Raw genomic sequence first — 23,981 nt, forward strand, 5'->3', positions numbered from 1 at the left:
TCAGAGCTTAATCCAAGCTGGCCTTGAACACTTCCAGGGATGGGTCATCCACAACCTCTCTGAGCAACCTATTCGGTACAATACCACCCTCACAGTAAAGAATCTTTTATTAACACTTAATTGAAACCTATTCTCTTCCAGATTGAAAACATTCCCCTTTGTCATGTCACTACATGGTCTTGTAAAATGCCCCTCCATCTTTCTTGTAGGCTTCCCTCTGGTACTGGAAGGCTACAACTAAGTCAAACCAAAACCTCCTCTTTCCCAGGCTGAACAATCCCAATTCTCTCAGCCTTCCGTCATAGGAAATGTGCTCCATCTCTCTGATCATCTTAGTGACTCCTCCTCTGGACCCAATCCATCAGGTCCATGTCCTTCCTGTGTTGGGACCCCAGAGCTGATGCAGGGTTCCAGGTGGAGTCTCAGAAGAGCAGAGGGGCAGAATCCCCTCCCTCCCCTAACTGCCCACACTGCTTTGGATAAGCCCAGGACATGTTTGGCTTTCTGGGCTGTGAGTGCCCGTTGCCAGCTCATGCCCAGCCTCCCATCCCCCAGCACAGACTCCTTCTCAGGACACAAAATAGCTTAATCTGGAAAGGCAAGAGGTGAAGGTCCATTATGTTCTTAGTAAATACAGCACAGTTCCTGGTTTACTTTCTTGACATGGACCCTGGATTTTCAGCACCCACACTGCACAGGAGCCCCTTGGGAGGCAGCTGCAGATATCACAAGGTGAGTACTCGTTTCTCCTGGGACCTTGTTGAATCGTTGAATATGTAAATGAGTATTCATGAGAACCGGTAACTGAATCTTGATCTCCCACATCATGAGCAACTGCTGTAAACAGCTCAAGAAAATCATGTCTCTTTCCACAGCCTTAGCTGTTCCTTTATATGTAAATAGTTAGAAAGGAATTTTTAAAAGCTTTATCAGAATATTGTTATCAATTTCAAGTCAGTGCCTCTTCTCTCCCCTGCAGGACTGGAGCTCATCATTGGTACTGTCTCTTTGGTTAACTCACTTGTAACGGATTCATTTAGTGTCTAGAGCCCATGGAAAGTTTTTGTGGTGAAGAAAGGAGGAAGAAAGAAGGTTTATGTAGGCAATGATAGAAGAGATCTTGTAGCCGAAACTTTAAAAGCTTTCTATGGATATGCATGTTCCAATCACTGTTAATTCTCACAGCATCTTAAGGAAAATATTCATGCAGACTCTTTGGAAAAGCATATTCTAATCATCTAGACATGCAGTTTGCACCACTTAGTGAAGCTCAGATGAGAAACAGTGCTGAGATGAGCAAGGAAATGGACTAGAAGTTACTTTCTGATTTATCCATATGTTTTCTGTGCAAGCTAGACTTGCATTTAAGTCTGGACATAAATTTACATTTTCCCTTTTATAGGTTGCAAATTTAAGCACAGGATATAGTAAGACATTTTCTGTAGCCTATATATTAGCCCTGCCAAAGGAGAACATATCTCATAAAGATCAGGAAAACAACAGCATTCAGCAGTATAATATCACTCAGTTTTATGGTGATGAAAAGGTAAGTTAGATCACAATATAGATGATGGGATTTTAACAAATAATATTTGAATGTACAATAATGGACTAACAACAGGATTCCTCTCAAATCCTTACGACATTATTGGTAGTACTTATTAGTAAAAGGCATTGGTAAGATGTGGTTACATCTTTATACTTAAGAGCTTAATGCAAGTGACATGGAAAGCACTATTTAAGGTTACTAAGATCAATACCCTAATAAATCAATGTACTCTTATCTGCTTTTAAAGTAAATGAAATGACATTTCAATCTTTTCTTCTTCATATATGTTTGTACTCAGCATGCAGCATTTGATTTGCTGTCTAGCAGTTGGCTCTGTAGGAGTATTTATTATCTGTTTAGCTGATAGTAAACTATTGCCCACTTTTATTTCCCAAGCACACCTCAGCCATTGTCATTCCCTCCAACAAGCAGATGGAACCTCTTCAACTGACACAGTCAGCACTCACCTCAAGACCACCTGGTAAAGGATGCTTTGGAACACACCCAGTTCTACCCCTCAGGAAACAGCTGCAGGTTAAACTGGAGTACATCAGTGACAGTAAGAGGCAATTATTGCTGCAAAGTTCTGAGTTTGAAACTCACAGTTCTACAGGGTGAGAGGCAGCCCAAGTGTCAGGCCAGAGTCAGGCACTGTTCAGCACAGGATGGCTCCAGCAGGCTTTCTCCTGAGGCACATCCAGATGGCAAGCTATAAACCAGCCTACCCTACGAGCCAGTCAGGGTCCTTGAATAAAATCCTCAGACAGACCTCCCTCAGAGCAGGCCATGGGCAACCAAGGCTTCATCTGAAAAGACTTCGGCGAGTGAGTCTTTTGGGTGTCACAAAGCCACTCACATTCTAAGACACACTGTCAGCTACCATGATTACAAATCACAGCTGGTTTATGTGATCAGTAAGGTATACCTGACTAATGGATATTCCTTGATGAGGTTCAGAATTGACAGGAATTCTCAGGATCCTACCAGCTGAGCCGCAGAGTAATTTGCTTTTCTGACTCCTTTCAGTAAATCTACCCAGTCACTATACAATTTCTTCATGTTACGTATCTGAGTAATAACTGCTAATTTCCCATAATTGAGTCCTGTATCTTCTTAAGAGTTGCTGTTCCATTAATGTCTTTTCCCAAGCAAACTCAAAAATCAGTCTATGAAATAGCTACCAGTCATGAGGGTGTTAACGGTTAATATAAAAGGAAATTTTAGAATGGAAATACTCATTTGTGGTACCTTTTGAAACACAGTTTCATGCTGAAAAGTCATATCCATACTACAAAAGACTTTTATGTGCTACAAAACACCAACCAAACAAAACATTTATTTTTTTTCTTCTTATCCTTTGTCCTCACCTCATTTTTGGACTTTTTTGCTATAAAGTTTCAGTTACCTATACAGCTACACATAATCTATTACCAAGATACATATCACTGACATTTGTACACTTTATCAGTGGCACAAAAAGGATGCTTAGTCTAGGGAGAAGCAGCACCTGCAGGACCCTGCTGTGTCTTTAGAGGTTTTTAACTAACCTGACCTGTGATACTGATACACTTTGAACAAAAGTGTAACTTGTAAATATCTATCTCCTGTAAGTAAGCACCTTTCAGCAGAACAATGACAGTCCATATTTCAATCATATTTTAGCTGTAAAAAATGAACCCAGAAAATGTCAAAAGCCTGAAAACATTTGAATCCATCTCTTTATGGCATCAACATTACCACATGTAATTCTCCTGTACATGGATTCCATATGTCATTTGAACCAACTTTTGTGAAAGCCACATGACAAACTAGGCCTTACCTAAATATTGAAGTTATTTCATCAGAACAACCTCATCTCACCTCAAGACATTTGGATAAACTTACAAGAAAAAAAAATTAGACAAGAAGTAAGCACACAGCTGAACAATAAGGAATACTATAATGTCAGTCCCTCTGTTCTCCCTGCTCTGAATCTGTCAATCAGAGATGTCTGGTCTGTCACATAAAATGGAACACAACTCAATTGGTCTCTGTTTACAAGACACAGACTGTGATATTATTCAGTGCAGACTGTGATATTATCCATATTTTAAAGCCTATGTAGGGAAAAATATTTGAAAGCCTTGAGATTTTTTTAAGGCTTTTGTGACAACATCTAGAAATAAAAATATAAAGGGAGCATAGAATTTTTCACAGCCTATTTTAAGGTGAACAAGAAAAATTTTAAACTATCTAAGCTTGGGAAGTACCAAGTTAAAAAAAATGTAATGATTTGTGTGACCATTTGGAGCAGTTAGATTCTGCTAAGGATAACCTAAGAAAGGTTTGTGTGACACTGCATATTAAAATACAAAATCTTGATGCCATGTATGTGGTAGTGCTCATGTAATTTGAAAAGCAGAGTGTTTTCTTAATAAGAGAAAAAAACTTAATGTCCAACAAGTAAATAACTGTTTCACTGTTCCATGCAGAACGTGGTACTTCCGTACATAAATTCACAAACTGCACTCAGCTCACAGCATCTCAGCAAAGTAGAGAGAGCAGTGACAATAAATGAGACACTTGAAGAACAGAAGAAAAAATCATTATTGCATTTTTATAAACATAATTATTTAGCGAGGTCCCAAAACCCTAAATTACATGACAAGGCCCCACGGGAAGTCTTTAGCAAACCTGAGATGTTAACACGGACACATCAAATTTCAGTTTGGTACTCTGCCATGTGTAACTTCCCTATCTCTTAGTTTATACCTGTGCAGACCTTGATAAAAGTAGTTTAAATTAAGAGGAAATGCAAAAACCATACACTAAACGGTTCAGCCTGAACAGAGTATTAGACAGAGCTTATCTTGCTTCGCTTGAATAGCCCTTTTCTTCTGCTTTAAAACACCTGTTTCAAAGACAGTCTATTTCCACTGTAACCAATAGGATCAGGAAGGGGTATTATTAAATAACTCTAAGCATGGAAAAAAATACAATCATACATTACTCAGCCTGCCTGAGCTGATAATGTTAGCTCCTTGTTTAAACAGGCAGACAGAAAGAACTTCTCATACTTGTTATTCATTGGGAAAAAGAGAAGAATGCTAACTTGTGCCAGATCTTTTTAAGTGTTATGAATTTACATCAGCTCAGAAGTACAGGCATCTGAACACTGAATTTTAAAGTGGGTTAGATTTTTCTTCTGTTCCTTAAAAGGCTTCTTCCTCACTATGAAAATATGTCACAGAGGAAAAATGAAAATAAAACAGACTGACTTTTGTAATCCAGTATGCGTGACAGTTAAATCTTCATGATGAAAGCTGCAAACTGGTGTTTGCTTATGTTTAAATGACTTATAGGTCTTGTCTATGAACAACATCAGTTCTGATAATTCTGAGACAGAAAAGTTACCTAGTTGAAATGACAGATACTGAGATGTTCCTTATCTCTTCTCCCATTCATTCTTGAAAATAAAGTACTTTTTATCTTTTTCCCCTGTCACAAAAAAAAGTTTGTCTATTGTTTACTCTGCAGTTCCTTCTGTAATCAATATCAAAGATACAGTATGTCAGCCACATGAAGAGATCCAGCCTCTTTGAGAATGACAGTGTTTAAAACCTTATATATATATATATATATATATATATATATATATATATATATACACAAAATAATGCTGTTTTTTAGCTGGCACATTCGCTGTGAACATTAACAAGGTAAACAGTAGTGTGGATAATGGATGATGTAAAAAAATCACATACTTTGCTCCAAAACCACCTACAGAGCCAAAAAGAAAACTGGGAACTGAAATCAATGGAAGAACTAAGAAATGCACTCAAAAACGCTAATCAAACACTGAATGCAACATGTGACAAGGTTAAAACAAGATTTGGTTCTACAGAAACATAACAGCACAACAGTGGATTTTTTGTTTTGTTTGGGTTTATTTTTGACTGGTATATGAAGAATTTCTACTTGAAAAAAAATTTCTAGGTAATATAGAGAATACAGCTCCCAAAGAAAAGCACTGTTGTGTCGCTGAGAGTTTCTGTAGTTTTAGTGGTTTAGTTTCACCTATTACAAAAGCAGTTCATAATGATAAAACAAAATGCAGGCATACATAATAGAAACCTTCTGTGTTTTTTAATAGCCTGAATAGTACCAGGCTTCAGCCCACTTTCTTGGGAAAAAGGGCATGGCAGGCAGGAATCCTTTCTGCACATTGCTTGCATGACAGAAGATGGAAACTGCATTATGCCGGCTGTTTTGCTTGGGAATGAATCAATATTGGCAGAAGGGTCAGACCAATACACTGAGCTGATATTTACTCTCCTGTCATTCTCCTCTCCTCCCTCATGCAGCCAGACCAAGTAAAGCCAGTGAATCACAGTGAACATATCCGTGAGGCTGATGTCACCAGACGACAACTCAGAGCCAAAGCAGGTGCTAAAGTAGCGCTGCTCACCCTGGAAGGTGCCTTCAGCTGTGTCCCTCTCCCTCCCATTCCCACACTTACCCAGGCTAAAGGAGCCTCCATCTGTTCCATTTTCAGATGATCTAATTTCTGAGATCATAAGTTAGGGCAAATAAGGCTGACAGGTGATATAAAAGCACAGATTTTTTTTTTTCTTCTTAAATTGCCTTTTTTTAAAATTACTGTAGTGTGAGGGTTACACATTTTGTTGATCTGTTATGTTTCTATTTAGAATATTTTTATGTATTTATTTAATGGCCTGAGGCCAACAACAGAGGAGACTGTAAGCAAACATAACACCCACAAACAAAAATACGCAACCTGTGTTGCAAAAGCTCAGTAACCCTTTCAGAAGCATTTTGGTGTCAGGTGATATTTTATGGCCATTTTACAAAATATGATAGCACCCGGATGCTGCAGGGTGCCAGAGACAGCAACCCCAGATGTTTGCTAACAGTGTTTTCAACACTGCACTGTTTGTGCAGTGTTGAAAGCTTGTTGTTTCCACAGCTGCCCAGTAAACATGTTCAGCAGATAATCTCCCTGCAGAAGTTTGCTGCTGTGGCAACCTGTTGGAACACCAGGAATGCTGAAGTGACCACAGGTGTATGAGCACACAATACACAAAGGTTCATGAATTGCTAAGGTTAGAAATGACCTCTTGGATCATTGAGTCCAACCATTCTCCACTTCCAGGTGAGCCAATGCCACACAGGGATAATTAGTGGATGTATTCATAATATCTACATTTGTACAGATCAGAAACCAAATCACAGGCTATGAAGATGCCTAAAACTTAAAACAAAAGCAAACCAAAACCAGAAGTGGTGTTTTAAACCAAAAAATGAGTCCCAACTTTCTACTGCTATTCTGTTATTTAAGGCAGTTCCTTTCAGGCAGCAGAACAGACTTTAATCTGGAATTCAGCAGCATGACTCCTTTCTTGCTCACATTTTTGTTCTGTATTTATTTAATCAATAGATTCATTTTATGTAACAAAACACAATCTGGATTTTTAATCAAGCTGATTTAAGTCCCCAATTTAAATTATAAGCAGATAAACCATCATAACCAGTGAAAATTAGAGGAAGCATAAAAGCTTAATCTGACTAATTTTCTTCCTAAACCAAAAATATTATCTTTTCTATTTTATCTTGCATTGTACCAGCCTCAACATCTGTACACCCAGGAAATACTTTCACGTCAATATTTTAACAACATTAAAATCTTGCCTAATTATAGCAGCAAAGATCAGTTTTTCCCTGAATTGTATTACCAAAAATGTTTCTCAAACATCGCTACCAAATGGCTTGTTCAAAGCTCTACAGAAAGGGCACTGCTCATTGAGAAACAGTGTCAGATCTTTGCTGTCAGAATTATCCACAGGGGACACATTCTGTCATCTCATAATGTTTCTAAACCTTTTGAATCACTTCTGTGGTCTCATAAAGATTTCCCATGATACCCTGTAAACAAAAGGTCAGATCTGCATTTACCCAGGTTCCACAGTTATGGGAGATTTATCACTGCATTATCTGAAGATATGGCATGGGCAAGCAAGCTGGAGCACTGTATTTCATTTTAAGCAGACGAGGCCTCCAGCTCTTACTTTGTCTTTTTTGATGTTCTTTTTTTCCCCCTCTTAGCAGAACCAAAACCAAAGCTCAACAGAACATTTTGGCTTGTCTTCCAGGTCACCGAAACCACTCAATTAAATAATTAGGAGATAAAATAAGCTATTCATATAAAAGAAGCACCAACAAGAAATTTTGATTCCTTTGCTAGGTTTGGCTGATAAGCAGTCTTGAAGTAAACAAGCGACCTGGAGATACATTTTTGGCACAGAAATTAGTCCTGATTATCAAGCATTGAAGGAACAGTAACAGTTTACACATCCTAAGTGAGCCTGGAGAAGCTTTATATAATACAGTACAGTTATTATAAATCAAATAGCAATGAAACAACATTTGCTTCCCATTTGTTTACTTTGGGCATTTGACAGAACTTTCTGTGCAGATTTTTTTTCTCTGCAGTGTCAATTCTCTCTACTGTCTCCAATCAGACAGCACCAGGCACAACCAGAAGACTAGAAGCTATTTTAAAGTTTTTGCTTCCATCCCTCTCTTTGCTTCCCTTAATTAGCTAGGCTCATGTCCACGTTTTCCCTTTAAGCTAGAAATTGCCTGAGCTCTTAGTGTGAGGTTTTAGCAACAGATGGTACACTTCCCTCTGAGTTAATTCTGAACCAGTATCTCAGGGTTGAGATTGCTAGAGGTGTTATCTTTCAGCAGAGATCCTGATTTTATAATCATTACCCATCCAAAGCCTGCTTTAAAAAAAAAAAAAAAAAGTTGTCAAGCTCTGCTGTGGCATTATTCTATGTCAAACAGCTGCTTCAATGCATCTAAGAGAAATACGCCACCAGAATGCTGAGTGAAATAGGGTACCGAATGCAGAGTTGTTCACTATTTGCTATTGAGTAAAATGCCCTCTCTCTCAAGCTCTCACACAAATGACACTCACATTTCTGCACGTTCTTGCCAACACAACAGCTTTCTCCTACCTGGGTGAAGGCAAAAGTAATAAAATAAAACCAGAATAAAGGTGGATAGAAGGTTAGGACAATTTGATAAACTTAAAAGGGGAATAGGACATAGTCCTTGGCCAATACAGATGGGGAGTGCAGAGTAAGGAATCCATGGAAGGCTGAGAAGATGAGTAAAACTGCGCAAGAATGAGAGCAGCAATGGCAAGGGCAGAGAAGACAAAATGGCCAGTCAGGAAAATGCCACTAGACCAAACAGTGAAACTGAGATCTGACAACAGGAAATTCAATAAACTCTAGAAAGATGTTGGGAACTGAGCAGATGGACACAACAAATATATATTTTTAATTTAACATGTTTTTACAATAGCTAGAGTATTAGCATCATGGGTCACGAATCTATTAAAAATATGGAAATAAAGGGAAAATGAAAGGAAATTAGTTCGGCTCTCGATACTCTTGATTCCTTGCATGAAGAGCAAAATTAAATTGAAATATTTCCTGAGGCAAAGAAAGATTAAAAGAAAATTAATGGTACTGTATGAGCATAAATAACATTTCATAGGGTATGTCTGTGGTTATCATAGCTGAAGGCTAAATGAAATATTTAGTCTGAGTAAAAGTCTGAACATAGGATATGCAGTTGTTTTTTACTCCTTGTTGCCTAAAAAAATTCCATTGCACCAATGAGCAAAGAGCTGAAACTCTTTAGAGTCCTACTGCAGCCACTGACCAAAACCTCTACATTTAGGTAACAAAAGGTTAGATAACACGTTTGGTTAGAGGGTTTTTTTCCCCCTAAGAGATGCCGAGGATACTTAATTTACACAGATCTCTGATACAACAGCCTTTGAATTCTCCCAAAGGTAATCTCACTTGCCCTTCAGCTGCTGTCTGTTGAGCACAGTGACCTTTATCCTTATTTATGGCCAATACTTTCAAACTAGCATAAAAAATTTATTTTGTAAGGGATCCTTAAATTTGTCTGCAAGTAAGGTATTTGTCTACAGCAATTTAAGGACAAAATTCAACCACTTATTCCCATTAATTATATCTGTGGAACAACTGGGAACTATTAAAACATGTATGGCATAATGAGTAACTTCTGTTCTAAAAACTATTCTTTGGTCTGCTCTACTCCTTTCAACCCAAAATTCACCATGTCATCACTACTCACTTCAGGAGGAGTTCTCTTCATCTCCCTCCCTCCCCGTTCATAAATTCAGTAATTGATGTCCCATATAGAATTCTGCGTATTTTCTACATGACATATTATTCAGAAGAAATTCCCCCAAAAATACACAGAAGACAATATATATATTGTTCCTTGCAATTAGCATGGACCTGCTTGTTAGCTTGCTTCTTATACTGCAGAACCTGACCGTTTTCTAAGAGCAACAATACTCTAAAGTTGTTGACATTTTGTGATATAAATTGTGTATTATTCTTGGCATAAAAGTGAACAATCCAACCACTGTTAAAAATAAAGACTAAAAACCAACATTACAGCTACTGTACAAAGTCAGGAGGGATTCAAACATGCTTCTTTTGCTCAGCCACATAAGCTCTTGCACCCTTTCTCTCTAGCTAATATGAAAAGCAGGGAGGGTTTTTTTTTTTTTGGCCCTGAAGCATATATAAGCTCCTGGCCTTGGAGTACAGGATTAGGAACACACCATCTGTCTGACAGCTCATTCCCATGGGAGGCAAGCAGGGCACACAGGTTGGAAGAGAGCTACAAATCACTCTAAGAGGTTCTCCACTCAGGCAAATGGGGACAAGGGTGGCACAGCAGCAGGCATCTGTCCTGCAGGGTAGATACAGCCCTCAGAGCACCAAATTATGTGCTGGTGTTCAGCAGTGATGTTCTATCACCAAGTAATTTTGTCAGAATGAGTTCATTAGTTTTTCTCCAAAGATGTTTACTAGACGAATAGGCTAATGGCTTATGAAATCAGCCCTTACAGCTTATATACTTGCTTTTAAATTCAGTCTGTGCTCCAGTCTGAACATTTTTCATTTAAAATGCAAATCTTTTGGAGAATAAATTAAAACAAAACGAAACACCAAAACCAAACCACAGCAACAAAAAACAACAACCATGAAAACACAAATAAACCCCAAAAACCACAAAAAGTGAGACACAAAATACTTAGAAGCATCTTTCCCAAATCAAATTCAGCTTAGATCTCCCTGTTTATCCCTCTATTTTATTTCCTAGTTATGTACAAATTGCATTATGATATACTTCAAACACAGAACTGCATTTGTGGAGCACCAGACAACAATCCAGTCCCATTCCCCAGAAGCACTTAAGGGCCATCACAGTATGAAATCTTAAAATTAAACTGTTTTCAATGCTTTCCTGTGTATCTTATCATAGCACCACTGAAGAAGGCTGTGATCCTCTTCAGCAGATCTCCCTAGATAGCAGATGTGTGTTGAGGTTTTAAATTGTTACTTATTGTACCATACTGAAGATTTCATGCTGTGAGAAATGTATAATGCACTTGATGTGTGTGCTTGTCCCCTGGCATCTGCTGGCTGAACCAGGATCCCTAAATGCCTTCTAATTAGCATTTATTTTGAAAACAGCAGCAAGAAATAAAAATATATACCTCTTAACTCATCATTTGGGATTAAACAGATTAAGGAATATTTTCGTTTAGCTCTAACTTCCTTTAAAGACATCTGGGTCAATTTCTGTTGTCTGTCTAGAGCTAGCAGATAATCAGGAGGATGAGAACTTCTCACTGAGCAAGATCCTAGACATGAATTTATCATTCAAGAAACTTTTTGGCTTGCAATTTTTGGCCCTTTCTGTAGTGAGGGTTTGAGTTAGAGCTGACAGTGTCTGGCCTGCAGTCAATACAACACAATGTGCTATACAGAAGCGAGAAGATTTCTGGATTTGTGAGCAACTAATATTGCCCAATAAACTATGCATGACGCAGTAAAGAGTAACATTAGACTTTTAATATCTTTTTTTCAAAGGCAGCAAACAGAGTGTGCATCAGTAGTGGCTATCATGGATAGAAACAGCCTGTTTGAAAGTAACATTTCTCTTTTGAATTGGCATGCAGGAATGGAGCAATGCAGGTGCACAGACAAATATCAGCCAAGATTACTTTGGTCAGGTAGAAAACATCTCTCTAAGTCAGAAAGTTAAAATCTCTTATTGGTGGAACTAGATAATACTTGTTTCACTTTAAAATAAGGTTTACTTATTTAATAGCAGATAATCACAGCATTCTGGAAACATTAGTGTAGAATAGCTCATATAATTTTCCCTTGCATGTGGAAAACTACTTAAGAATTAGCCCAGCTTCACACCCTTCTTCACCAAAATCTTAAAAGTAGATTTCTCACTTTGGACAATGGACTACTTAAGAGCCAGGTTTGGTCATGAATACCTTTACAACTTCTTATGGCAGGTCTCTCAAGGCTACCTGTCTCTTCCCTGTATGTTGAACTTTTATGTCTCAACGCTTTAGAAAAAGTTCTGAATATTTAAACAGAGCAGAAGAACCAAGGGGATGACATGCAGTGCTTAACAATAATTTTGGTGTCAGTAGTATGTGCAACAACCTTATTCACCTTACATTTAGTGCTGCTCCTAAATGTCACCAATGAACTCGTGATCCAACTGGTGTTTCCAGAACATAAGAAGAAATAAGTAAGAAAATATATTAGATTAAACAACTTCTCAAACATCATGTGCTTTGAATCCAATCTGAACTTAAAATTTCATCATACTCACAACAGATTATTTCACTTTTTCATAGGTTGATGAACAACGTGAGATCTGGAGTCTTAATAAGTAGGGCAAAGCACATGTAAAGAAAAGAAGAATGTCACATCCTATGCCAAGGAGAACATGGACAATGTCAATAGACTGTTTGGACAGACGGAAAGCTGCATTTAAGATGCACAGGACAGACAAGCTCAGCTCTTTGAAATTAATCTCACCTTTCATGTAACAAGGCCTCGCTTCTAAAAATGTTTAAGTACTTTGCTCCCAGTAAAATCAGAGATCACAGTAGTGCTCAAAAGGCCTTTGAGGATGTGTGTGGTTGCCAGCAATCTAACAAGGTAAGCCTAGAGGCTTTTTGCTGAGGATGTGAAAGAGGGCAAATCTCAGGATGGAATGCACAAAAGGCAGGGTGCTGAATAAAATGGTTCCTCCAGCAGAAACTGGGAGGCATTAGCCTGAGCTGTAAGAACTCATAACCAAAATTTAAGTTGCTAGAACATGCACCCAGAATGTGAGAAAACAGTTTGATTTCCCTATTCAGACTCAGGAGATTCGATTCTCCCAGCAGGGTGCTCTAATTAGCAAGCTGTCCCCTGCTGTGCAGTGGGAAGCTTTAATCCTTCCCACTGAAACTATTTGACTTTTCAGAGAACAGAAACACCGCAGCTGCACTGTGCAGAGACACAAGAGTCCCTGACCCTGCCCCAATGGCTGCTGAATGCACCTGAAGTGCATTAAAACATAAACCCCATCTCACATTTCCTCTCCTAGGCATTTGTCTCAGCGGCTGTAATGACAGAATCACAGAAAAGTTTGGGTTGAAAGGGACCTTTTACAGTCATCTCTGCAGCAAGCAGGAAAATCTTCAAGTAGATCAAGTTGCTCAGAGCCCCAACAAACAAAACATTGAATGTTTCCAGGGATTAGGCACTTACACCTCTCTGGGCAGCCTCTTCCAGGGTTTCAAAACCCTTATCATAAAAAAAAAAAAAATCTTCCTTCTATCTAGTCTGAAAATCCACAAATTCTCTACGACTACTTCAACAGAGGGTCTGGGTGGGAGCATGAGAGACACCTCATAGGCTGGTGGGTGGCTTACCTTCTGGAAGGTAAGAGATGGGCAGTCTCAGCTCCTTCAGCAAAAAAGCACACAGATATTTGGTTTCCTGAAATCTTTGATATCTTAGAATGTGAATGTTTGAATTTTTCAGTTAGGAACTGCATAGCCAAGGATATAAGAATAGTTTGGCATCTTTTGATTGAAAATAAAAGGAGACACTTGCGTTCATTACACTGATGCATAAATGCCAAAGAGCCTTTGTGTTTTGTAAAGCAACCTGCATACTACATGTTTACAAAGGCAAAAACAAGGTTCTCATCTTGGAGCCCTTCTGACAGGTATGGATTATGCAGACACACACATGACTGTATGATCATGGCCCTAGGGGAATAATAACAAACAAGTATTAACTACTAACATCTCTTAAATAATAGCGAACATCATGCATATAGCGATAGAACTTTCAACCATCAGCCTATGTACTAATATTTTTGCTCTGCTTTTCCTGTTTTGTGTTATTTTCTTTTTCTATGCCAAAAAAGTGAAACTTGCTTTGTAGCTTGACATCTGAAGAGTCACTTTCAAACTTGAACTCCTTTAATTGTTATTCAACACTGTAGGAACCAACCTGGCTTGCAAAGGAGGCCAAGTGAATCCCCAAGGTTCAGTGCCCTGTTTCATTTCTACACCCGGTCACTAACTGTGAGACCATTTGGCAGCAGCAGTCTTTAAACCTTCAAATAATTAGTTCTTGCAAAGGTAGGCGGAGACTTCAGAAGAAATATGATATGGAAGACTATAACAAAAAATACCCGAAACAAAACCCCCAAAACTCAACAACCCACACTTCTGCATTGTGCCTGACTTGGAATCACTTGAAGAAAAGTTTTTCAGCTAAGTTTTTACCTTTATATAAGCTTATATTCCAATTAAAAGCACTGCAAGTGAAAGAAAAACCTTTCAGAACTGATTTGGGGTGAGAACAAAGGAAAAAACCAATTAATCTTAGCAATTAAAATTGGCTGTAAACAAAAAAGAATCGGGTGCGTGTGTGTAATTTTCTCATTAAATATTCTGTAGAGGTCCACAATAGGATTTTCAAAGATCACTTTGAAGAAATGTTAACATAAAGAGACATATTTTAAAGGCATCTTTAAAACTTTTACTCGCCTAAAAAAGTAGAAGAGTGGTAAGATTCTCCCATCATCAGATCTGTGGTGTGTTTGTTCACTTGTCTGTGGTTTTTGATCAATATTCTCAGTAGTCCTTTATAGGCAAGAAGAAAGACAGCTTTTCTGAAATCATAGCTCAGCTGGAAGTGAGATCTCATCCCTGTATCTCAGACTCTGAGTTCTGAAGGAAGTGTCTTTCCTGACACCAGCTCCGAATTGAGCATATTCCCATGAAAAAAACAAAAGTTAGAGGACTGGTGGTAACAACAAGAAACAATCCACCAGCTGATCTTTACATCTTAGAAATAACCTGTGGGACCTGACAACGGTGGCTAGATTTTATCAGCCACTAAGGGACTGCAGATGGGAAAAAGGGTCTTTAAAAATCACACATTTACCTACAAGTGGGGCCAGAAGCTGGAGGATGTCCTTTGGAACTGACTCTTTGCTAGTTTGCCTGCTAGCATTTATTTCAGATGTAAAGCTGGACCCAGCATCCTGGTGATTTGAAAAAACTCTTACAAGATAGTCTTCTCCCATACAACTGACACCCAACATGTGAACAGGTTCCTTCCACCCTGAATGTCTCCAGTCCTTTTTTTTTTTTAATTAATTCAAAATTGCTTTCCTCTATTCTCAACTTCTACTCCTCTATTCAAATCAAGAAAGTATCATAATATCTATTGAGTTACTTGTTTCTTATTTTATTTTTATTTATTTATGCAGTGTTAATATTTGTATTTTTAAAATATTCTCAAAATGTTTGCTTGTGAAAAACCAGACACAGTGAAATAGAACTGCTTTGATGTATCACCGAGCTGGAAACCCACTAACTGGGGATTCAGAGAGACCAGATGTCCTCATTTTTTTCTTGTATGTGGAAGATAATGAAAAAAACAAAAGGACAAATAGTCAAAAAAATTCTTTCCCTGCTATTATTATATTGATATGATTACATTACAATATTTCTCTTATACTTAATACAACAAATTTTAAGTCTTTGTATATAAAACAATGCCCCTCTAAAAGAAAACTCCAGCACTCCCTCCTTTCATGTGCTCTTTCTGGACCAAGAAGCTTAATAAAATTTGATAATGTGAACTGCTTTTAAATTACACTTGCAATAAAAAGCAAACTGGCTCAGGGGAGGGAGGAAAAGAGTGCAACACACACAAAAATAATGATGCGGTGATAGAAAACTTCTTTAATAGTAAAGTGTTGACTGTTGCATTATCAACAGATGGCATTCCACCCATGACAAACTCATCCTACCTGAGTACATTTCTCGTATGTCCTTATGTTTCCAATTATGTGTCTTTCAGAAGTGCAGAAAAGGTATTCCAGGTATTAAAAATTTGAATTTTAATTCATGTTTAGGTAATTTTAGGAAATAAAAGTATTTTGTTCTGATGTTTGGAGCTGGGAAGTAGTGAAAGGCCTGAATCATGAAAATTATACTACTTAACCCTTCCCATATATTTCACAGCAGCTAACAGCCAGCTATACAATTAAACATCCTATGGGTGAGATAATAAAAATTAATGCATGTTATTCAATTACTAACTAATTAGAAGCATTTACTGTGTTTAAGTACCACACTGTGTGATAGCAGAGAGGGGATTTCAATGAATGCACTAACATTTTATTAATCACATGGCAATTATTGTAATAAATTTAAATAAAAGTGGTATTAGGGGACCATAACTCCAATCATAATCCTTTATTAAAATCCTTGTTAAAGTCAGACAATTATCAACCATCAAGAGGAGATATTCCGCCTATTGCTCATGGTGGAAACATTGTACGAGTCCACAAAAATCACTACAGAGGGATGAGTCGGGAGCACTGCGTGCCTCACTTCACAAGTTTCTGAGAGGGAGGCAGCTACAGGTGGGGACAATGGCTGTCAAGTGTCTGGCTCCTGCTCCTCAACAAACACAGGAGCTCATCTGAGCAGGGACAATACTCCTAAGAACTTCATGTAGCCATTAGTATCTTGCTAGACCCACAAGGCTAACACCTCTCGGCAGAACTCCACAACAGCTTTATTTGCTTTGTCCCCCTTTAGATCATCAGTGCTAAAGGACAAAACAGGTCCTAGAAGGGCTAGGTAAGTAACACTTCAGGCCCATGTCAACAAAAAACCCTGCAATAACCAAAAATTAGGCCTTGAAGCAACACTTATTTTGATAGCAAGCCTTTCATCTCCATGAGATTTTGCTGCTTTCGGGTGAATGAAAAAACAGATCTGGCCACCGAGCTGTGATTTGATCTTGCTTTAGAGATGGCAGAAAAACTACTGTGCTTTTAATCTTCACATGAGGATGTGCTTTTAATCTTCACATGTTTCAATCAACACAATGAGGCTGTGCCACAGCTCCACACAAAGCTTTCACACAAATTCATATTTATGCATCCATTCCCACGATCCCAAAATGAAGCTCTTTGCAAAGACCACTCTTTTTCTCTGCTAAAGAGTCTGATAGGACAGGGTCAGATTTTGCCAGGGTCAGATTTTGCCAGGTTGATGGCCCTTGCTTAGATGCAAGTACTCAGTAGAGTTTGGTTTGGATAGATTCTGCAACACACAGGAGGGAGCTAAAAGTGAAAGAGATATTCAAAGGGACAGGAGCAGAGCTCAGCAGGTGTGTGCCATGTTCTCCCAGAGATCAGTAATGAGTGCACACAGGGACAATTTGCACATGTAATTTTTATCACACATCCCAGTCTCATAACCAGTAATTAACTGAAATTTCCAGGATTTCAGCATCATAAATTATTAGAATACCATACTGTGTACTGAAAAACCTCACAGCAGTAACAGCTATGGATGGGTTCATAGGTTATCAACAAAGCTGAAGAAATCACAATAGCATGGAACTGGTGTAAGATACAGCGAGTGATGCTCCATTTTAAAATGCAGTAATTCAAGAAAATCTGTGAAAAATGAAATACAATATTACTAGGAATATGCATGCATGATTGCCATTGTACTGATAATGATGCATTCAATAACTGCTTATGTTTTAGTATTAGTTCTGTGGTAAGCATTTAAAAAAACAAATGGCATGGCCTCTCTCTGTATAAACCTTACTTGAAAGTAAGATTGTAGATTCACAGCAAAATTACAGAACAAAAGAAATACTCAATTAATTGTCCTAAGGATAACAGTTGACTCAGAAAAAAATACACATCTTACCTAGTTAAAATAATGTCTTAAATATCTATTTTAAGAAGATACATATATTTATCTTAAGTTCACCCTAAGTTTCTTATTTTTAAATTAACTAATCTGTTCGCATTCACAAACTTAAGACAAATATCTCTGTTGTAAGTGAGCAGATGCAACATACTTTTAATAGAAAAGAGCCAAACATTTTCAACCTGTGGTATATTTCCTCTGTAGTGAAGCAAATCACCTAACCCACAGTTACACAGCAGCTGGGATTTACTTTTCTAAACAGAAATTTTATGCTGGCACCATCAGTTCTGCTTCATTTGTGATAGACCCACAGGTTTTATTTTTCTCCTATGAAAACAATGAAAATGGAACACCTGGCAGCATGTCACTGTCAAAACAATGTATTGCAGTGCATGGCAACCTCCATACCTAGGGATTTCTTGCATAATGACACGGGAACTCTTCAGTTCTAGCCTTCTCCTCCTCCTGTAAGAGGACTGCAACAGTCCATTGCTCATAATTTTAGACATTGTTGTCCTACAATTAAGTCAATCTGGATTTTCCTCCATTAACAAACACAAGAGAAAAACTGTTCTACTGAGTCAGATGCTTGCAACTCTCGACAAAATTTTGTCTCCTATACCCCTCAATTTTTGTGTTTACAAAGTTCACAAAAACCGCTTAAAACATATACCTACCTATGACTTCTTGGTTCCAGAAAAACCCAACCCACCACATGGGGGTGCAAAAAAAGCTCCACATAAGAAATCAGGAAGCTAAATTTAGAGCAACTCAAACAGCAAACAACATCCCTTTTTCTATCAGGCCAGGCTTTGGTGACATGTTGTATCTTACACTGTATACCAAAGCCGGTGGCAGTACTTACACTGCACATCAAACCCGCTCCCCTCTCGCCTCCTTGGCTCGGTTACACATCTCCCCCACAGGTCCCAGCCCACTCCCCTGGTTCTGTACTCTTGTACCTGGCCTTGGCACTCCTCACCTGAGAGTCCTAAATATCAAGTGGGCAAACCCAAATTTTCCACCCTGGCTCCATAATGGCCCAGGGAGGGGTGGGGGTGTAGGAGCAGTATCTCCCTGTTTGGCCTCTCTTGGAAGCTGGGAATACAAGACTTGCAGCTGCCCTGTGTTAGACTGAAGATTTTGAAGAATAGGTAGAGAACTACCCAGTCCTCAGTGTTCTTTTCTTATCACGTAGTCTCCCACTGCTATTTGCCTTAACCGTATTTTCTCCACACTCCCCTCAGACCAATCCTTTCCCAAACCATCACCATATTGCCCCCTCTGGGCATCCATCTCCTTAACTACCTCTGGGAGAACGCGCAAACCATCTCAACATTCTCTCAAAGGACCCTTTGGAAACTGTCCACTGAGAAGTCACAAGAACACCAAGAAAAAATTAGTAACATGGACCTTAACATTGAAAACTACTTAGATGACTCTAGAATGCGGAAAGACAAATTCCTTCACCAGGTTTTTAGGGATAACTGCAAGCACACCCGAAAGGTACCCCTCTGTGATCTTTTGAAAGACAAATGCAATAAAATAACCAACTGATACTCCTTTGTTCAATACTAGGACAATAGAGCCTGTCGTTAATTTAAAGTGTGCCATGAAATCCTGAGCCACATTAATGGATCCTTCAGCAAGAATTTGAATTCCTCGCTGTTGTTGTTTTATACATTCTCTCACTGATATTTCCCTTATGTGCAAAGAGATAGTATCTTAAAATGTGTCTGCACAGGGCAAAGAAAAAAACACAGCGCAGAAAATAAAGAATCAGACCTCAAAAATCAGAATTATCATCTAAATTCATTCTTACATTTAGAGGTATCAGCAACACAAGTCACACTCACTTCAGCATGACACCATACTAACGTTCCCTCCAATGCTCCTCCTGCTCTGATGGCAATGCAATTAGCATCGAACACAATAAATGTTTCACCTATTGCTGGATTTCAAACTCCTCTCTCCCCTGTCTTTGGTACGTGTGATTTCCTTAACCCAAAATGCAATGGATAAAACAGAGGAAATACTACTTCTAACCCACTGCTGATTCCTTGATGAAGTACCTGGAACAGTGTTCTCTCTTGAGAACATCTCTGTCAGGCAGCATTCATTTGACTGATTCTCTGACAAAAAAAAAAACCCACACAATTTAACCTACCATATTATCCCATGTTTTTCCAGAACTGATTAAAAAAATCCTCAATCAATCCATAAGCGAACTACCCTGCTTCATTTTACTTTATAAACCCTTAAATGAAATACCTTCCGCTCAGGAGATTAAGCTTTCAGGAATCCTTGTGTATTTCTGACTCACTGTGGGCATTTGTAATACAAGTGTGCTTTAGGCTCGTCACCTTACTAGGGTCATATTTCCCAACAAAAACCCACTGTAAAATCCAACACCATCATCAGCTTCATAAGAGAACACATTGCAGTTGTAAACACAAAAAGCAATTGATTGATATGAGGTCCCATGATAATGCCCCAGCTATGCATTCCTTTGCTATAACAGATATCCACTGATACACCAAATACTTAAAGAATTATTATGAGATCCATTCATTACAGATTTTTTTCCCCCAGGAACTGAAGACATGGTCAAAGACACCTATGTAAAGTACTGTATATTCCCAACAAGTGAGATCTCATTTAGTTGAGAGGAAAATGGAGATTTCTTAAAATTGACGACTGCATCGAAAAGGAAGTTTAATGAAATTCTCTCACTAACTCATATATCAGTCTTTCTTTAGCAGGTGGCTCTGACTAACTAACATTTAAAAGTTAAGCTAGTGTTTCTCTCATTTGCTTCACGCCACTGTTACTTTAAAGTGCCAGAATTTCTTATAGGACAGTGATTTGAGAGATTATGTTATGTTTTAGCAGCATTTTAATTTCAAACAGAGAAGATAGAAAGGTAGAAAATATATAAAGAGGACAGAATTCTACACTAAAAGTATATGTGGCTCATGAACAGATACATGATCTAACAAGAGATTTATCTGCACTTATGAAGAATGAGGAACAATGCTGGGGTTACTCTCTTTTGCACAGTTAGGCTCTAGAAAAAGGATAAAAAATCTTTGCTTTTTTATTTCAAAATGTTGCTGTCTTATACCACAATCAATTATTAAACTTGGCACGACATAAACTGCAGTTTTAATGCATAAAAAAAAAAAGTTAGAAAAGATTTACACTATATACAATCATTCATGAAAAGGTTAAATCTATGTTATCAAAAAAAAATCAAAGTAAATGTTGAAGCTACTCAAATTATAGTAACATAGCTAAATATTTCTTTTTCATGCTCTTTTGGTTAGAGCTCTCAGTATGGATTTTGTTCTCAAAGTAGTAATCTGATTCACTCCCAACCTCATTAGTAATTTATTAGAGATCTACTTTTTCTAAAGAATCCTGATTTCTTGATCAGATTAAATAAAATGTGTATAACTTTGATTAAGCTTTCATTACATGCTTATGAATGACTATTCTGATTACAAGATGAGAATTAGAGAATGTCACAAGATCCATAGGCTAAAGATAAGAATTTATTTGAAATGAAGAGCTCTCTTCATCTGTCATTGATCTAGGATAAGTAATTTATGTTATCTCTACCCCTATTTAAACATCCGCAATAATGTTTGCCTGTACTTATTCACAAATTTTCTTTCATCAAACCCTTAGTTTTGGAAATCCTTTCTATGTTTTCCTTGACATAATTTGGAGATACTTCTAACAACTGATTTCCTTCCCCAGGTCTATAAACTGTAAGAACTGACAAAATGTCTTTAAAATACTGGAAAAAAAATCAACTTGTACTTGAACATGCAATTTTTCCATGTTAAACACTTCTTCAACCTTGTCTTGTTTAAAGAAAAGAACAAGAAAAGGGTTAATCAAGTCACTAAAACTAATACTTCAGTGCTTTCCTAAACTGTAGAACCCGGGCTGCAAACCTTCCTTTACTTAGATGTGTCAACAGTCAACTCAATCCAACGACAGGCCATGGAATCCATCACTTTCAGAGAGAATTATTTAATAAAAACATGAAATTAATGGGATTGCACCACTTGTGTACAGACTTGAGCCCTCAGATGGGGATAAATAATATGCAAAAGTGCAGTGTGTTTTGCAAAATGTTTATGCAACTGTTTATTCTGCTGTCTTCAAGCAGAATAAGGCTGACAAGTACCAGCCTGTGATATGCTCCCTTTTAGAGACTGAGGTTTATTTTTATTTCTATGGTGTAATACCTCTTGGAGAATAAAAATAATGTTTGCTAAGCTCACAACTATTCTGTGCCAATTTATTTTGAAACAGGTCCGAAATGAAATTATTGCCTAATTTATCTTCTAAACCATAATTTTCAGCTTTGGAGGAATACAGTCCTTTACAAACACACAGAATTTGTGATACAGGGAATTTTTAGATGCACACATGTGCACATACACACCCACACACACCCTTCAAAGAAACAAGATGGCACTAAGGGACAGACAGACCAAATCTGAACAAGAATGACAGGGTAAAAAAATCTCATCTTGGAAAGTCTAAGGTAATTTTAAAAAATAAGAAACCTCCTTCATATACCTTCAAGTGAAGGGCAGTTTTATGGTTCCTCATACGCTTCTGGCCTTGTCCTTACCCTGCAGATAGGAATGGAGGCTGTCAGAGGCTGGCACCACATTGCTGCCTACAACAGAGTCCCACAGATTTATTTGTGACCTCCTGCTCTTCAGCTCTTTCCCTGTTCAGGGTTTTAATTATCACTCCTGTGCTCAGGATTGGAAAATTCAGTCCTTCTCCATCATCACTGCTTGTACATTATTTCTCCATGTTTATGGCTTAAACATAAATTTTATAAACATCCTGCCACCCAACAACCACATTAAATTATAACAACACTGCAGTATGTATAGTGAGGTAAAAAGGAGCAGTAGATAGAGTGTTAATCTGCTAGCATTATTTGACCTGGGGGAGAGGGGGAAAGCTGCAGAAACCAAATAGAATGAATAAATAACTCTTTTAATCTCACTCATCAATAAATTTCAAATTAAATTGAGTCATGAAAAAAAAAATGTTTTTGTTACTGTTTTTCTTCCTGCAAAACATATTAATCATCTGATCATTCCTTTCGTTCCAAGGTCTACTATTCAGGCAATTAAGTCTCCCTGTTTTTAAAATATACTGCATTTCCATTTTTTCTGTTCCAGAGTAACTGTAAAGAAAGCCTTGCCCTGAGTTACCATTACCTGCATCTTGTTCTTCCTAGTGCTTAAGCTAATAATTGTTTCTAATACATTAAAATGTGTATTAAAGATGATTAAATGATTGGCAGTGCTACTTTAAATTCATTCCTCCTAGACCAAACCCTTATCTTTCCAAAGTTGATGATTTAAAGATCAGATCTTTTGGGAGACAATCCCCATTACATTCATCAGAATTGGTGCTTTCTGTGTCTGTTTGCTATTCAAATATAAATAATCAGAGAACTATTACATGCATGAGGAATACAAAAAAAAAAAAAAAAAGGATTTTATACTATTGTACACCAATATGTGGTTTATGCAGTGCAAATAATATAAATAAATAAATGGATAAATAAATAATATTTATAAGCCTTGCCTGTGTGTGGTAAATTTTTTACAAACTATTAGTAGTTGCTAAGAAATTTGTAGCTCAAATGCAAATAGAAACACCACCTTTTTTCCTCCCAACAAAACAAAAAACCTTTCTGTTCATTTCAAACCCTTCTCTAGATGTTGGCTTGTATTCTATTCTGCCTTTTTCTTTGAAATGTATTCATGAAATGGGACGAAACACAATGAAATGGAGACCCTTTTCCAAAATCGTGCTGAAGCAATGTCACTTTCATGAGTTCTTATGCTTGATGCATCACTGGCAGCACATTTCACAGAAGGTTAAAAGGACACATGTGAAAATGAAATTACAGTGATTTTTATTGTAAACAGAGCACTGTTTGGATGCACTGCACTAAAAGACTGCAGTGCAACCCGGTAGCACTGGATACTTACCAGTTCACTAAAGGTGATGTCAAGAATTGCGCTAAGTCCTACAGCTAGGTGAGGGGGTTGTAGGATGTATTGTGGTGACAAACCCACCCGCGGAACAGGTGTGACAAGGAAATTGTAGGAACATCAAGAGCACAGGGAAGAGATGCTGAGGTGAGATCAAGTTCACATGAGCTGTGCTCCAGGTACAAGCCAAACACATGCT

The 23,981-nt window shown here is 37.8% G+C and overlaps 1 protein-coding gene and 1 long non-coding RNA gene across 7 annotated transcripts in view; one reads left to right on the forward strand and one right to left on the reverse strand.

Annotated features, from left to right (window-relative positions):
* Positions 1-23,981, reverse strand: part of CCSER1 (coiled-coil serine rich protein 1) — a 615,878-nt gene that overhangs the window by 182,741 nt on the left and 409,156 nt on the right. The window lies entirely within an intron of this gene.
* The window catches only part of LOC119700023, a 45,856-nt gene that overhangs the window by 9,493 nt on the left and 12,382 nt on the right, over positions 1-23,981 (forward strand). Inside the window, exon 1 of the long non-coding RNA XR_005256636.1 lies at positions 1-23,961. This exon is cut by the window's left edge and continues 9,493 nt beyond it. This is a non-coding gene — a long non-coding RNA (uncharacterized LOC119700023). The remainder of the gene's footprint in view (positions 23,962-23,981) is intronic.

This window comes from Motacilla alba, chromosome 4 (genome assembly GCF_015832195.1).
Source record: "Motacilla alba alba isolate MOTALB_02 chromosome 4, Motacilla_alba_V1.0_pri, whole genome shotgun sequence".
NCBI lineage: Eukaryota > Metazoa > Chordata > Aves > Passeriformes > Motacillidae > Motacilla > Motacilla alba.